Source organism: Penaeus chinensis, chromosome 28 (assembly GCF_019202785.1).
Source record: "Penaeus chinensis breed Huanghai No. 1 chromosome 28, ASM1920278v2, whole genome shotgun sequence".
Lineage (NCBI taxonomy): Eukaryota > Metazoa > Arthropoda > Malacostraca > Decapoda > Penaeidae > Penaeus > Penaeus chinensis.
In genome coordinates, this window is record NC_061846.1 from 23,863,398 (window position 1) to 23,865,897 (window position 2,500).

Below are 2,500 nucleotides of genomic sequence, written 5' to 3' on the forward strand. Positions count from 1 at the left end.
ACAGAGAGAAAAAGAGAGAGAGAGAGAGACAGAGAGTGAGAGAGAGAGGGATGGAGAGAGAGAGAGAGAGAGAGAGAGAGAGAGAGAGAGAGAGAGAGAGAGAGAGAGAGAGAGAGAGAGAGAGACAGACAGACAAACAGTCAGACGGAAAGAGAGAGAGAGAGAAGATATAGATAAAGAAAAAAAGAAGCGGAAAATCTCCAGGGTCGTCTGCCTCGTTCGTTAGGGGGCAGGAGGGGGGGGGGCTAATCGGGGAAGCAGGGAGAGGGGGGTGAAAGGGGAAGGGGGGAAGGCAAGATGAAGGGGAGGGCAAGATGAGGGGGGGGGAGGCAAGAAGGGGGTAATACAAGGGGAAAAGTGGGCAAGAGGAGGGGGGGGGGTAGGTAAAGAGTGGGGGGGCAGAGGCAAGGAGAAGGGAGGAGGCAGGGGAGGAGAGGGGGAAGGAGATGGGAAAATCAGGACGAGAGGGGGGAGGGGGGTAGGTAAGGAGAGGGGAGAAGAGGTAAGTCAAGACGAGGGGATGGGAGTCAAGGGAAGGAGAGGGGATACGCAAGGAGAGGGGGAAGGCAAGCTCGTTAAGGCAAGGTAGGGAACAAGGCAAGGGGCTGAAGGAAGGAAAGGAAAGGGGGGGGGGGGAGGCAAGGAAAGGGGTAGGCAAGGGGAAGGCAAGGCAAGAGGGGAAGAGGGGGGGGGCAAGAAGAAGGGGGAGAGGAAACAGAGACGAAAGGGGGGGGGGGGAGGCAAGACGAAAGCGGAGGAGATGCAAGAGACGTTGCGAAAAGGATCGCTCGCTCATTCTTTACGAAATAAAAAATGATGAGAAACGAAAATAAATGGCAAGAGACGACTAAAAAAAACGACTATAAATGTCTTTTAAAAAATGTAAAGAACGACACAGCAGAAATAACTGGAAATAAAAGCATAGAGCCACGAACAAGAGACAGAAACGACAGGAAATAGACAGAAACGACAAATCAAAGATGTGGAACGAAAAAAAGAACAAGAAATTACGAGGAACAATAAAAACAAGAAGAAGAGAGAGAGAGATTATAATAATGATTATAATAACGATGAAAATAATGATAGAAATAATAATAGCAGTAACAGTAATAATAATAGTAATAATAGTAATAATAATAATAACAATGATAATAATTATAATAATAATAATAGTAATGATAATGGGAATGACAATAATAATAATAATAATAATAGTTATAATGATAATAGCAATAATAATAATAATAATAATAATGATAATAATAATAATAATAATAATAAAATAATAATAATAATAAAAATAAAGATGGTAATATCAATAATAATAACAATGAGAATAATAATTCTAATAAAAACAATGGTAATAATGATAGTATGGAATATTAATACTGATTATGATAAAAGTAATGATAATAACAATACTAATAATGTTATGAATGATGATGATGATAATAATAATAATAATAATAATAACACTAATAATAATAATAATAATAATAGTAATGGTAATAACAATAATAATGATAATGATAATAATAATAATAATAATAATAATAATAATAATAATGATAATGATAATAATAATAGTAATAATGATAATGCTAACAATGATAATAATAATATAAATAATATTAATAATAATAATAACATTGATAATAATAATAATAATATTAATAATAATAATAATATAATAATAATAATAATAATAATAATAATAATAATAATAATAATAATAATAATAATAATAATAATAATAATAATGATAATAATAATAATGATTATAAAAATAATTATAATGATGATAATGATAATAATAATAATAATCATGAAAATGATGAAAATGATAATGATGATGATTCCAATAACAATAATAGTGATAATAATAATAATAATAATAATAATAATAATGTTGATAACAATATTGGCAATGGTAATGATAATAGTAATGCAGATCATGACAAAAATAAAACCACTTATAATAATTATGATAATGGTAATAATAATAACAACAACACTGATACCAATAATAATATAATAATAATAATAATGAGGATAATATTATAATAATAATAGTAATAATACTATTAGCAGTATTAATTGTAATAATAGTAATAAGAATAAGAATAATAGTAATAACAATAATGATAATAACAATAATAATAATAATAATAATGATAATAATAATAATAATATTAATAATAATAATAATAATAACAATAATAATAATGGTAATATAGTAATAACAATTATAATAATTATCATAGTAATAATAAAATGAATGATAATAATAATGATAATGATAATAATAATAATAATAATAATAATATTAATAATAATGATAAATTAATAATAATAATAAAAATAATAATAATGATAATAATAATGATAATTATAATAATAATGATAATAACAATAATAATAATATCAACAATGATAATGATAATAATGATATTAATAAACAACAGTCCTAACAAACATAATATCAACAAGTTGATAAACC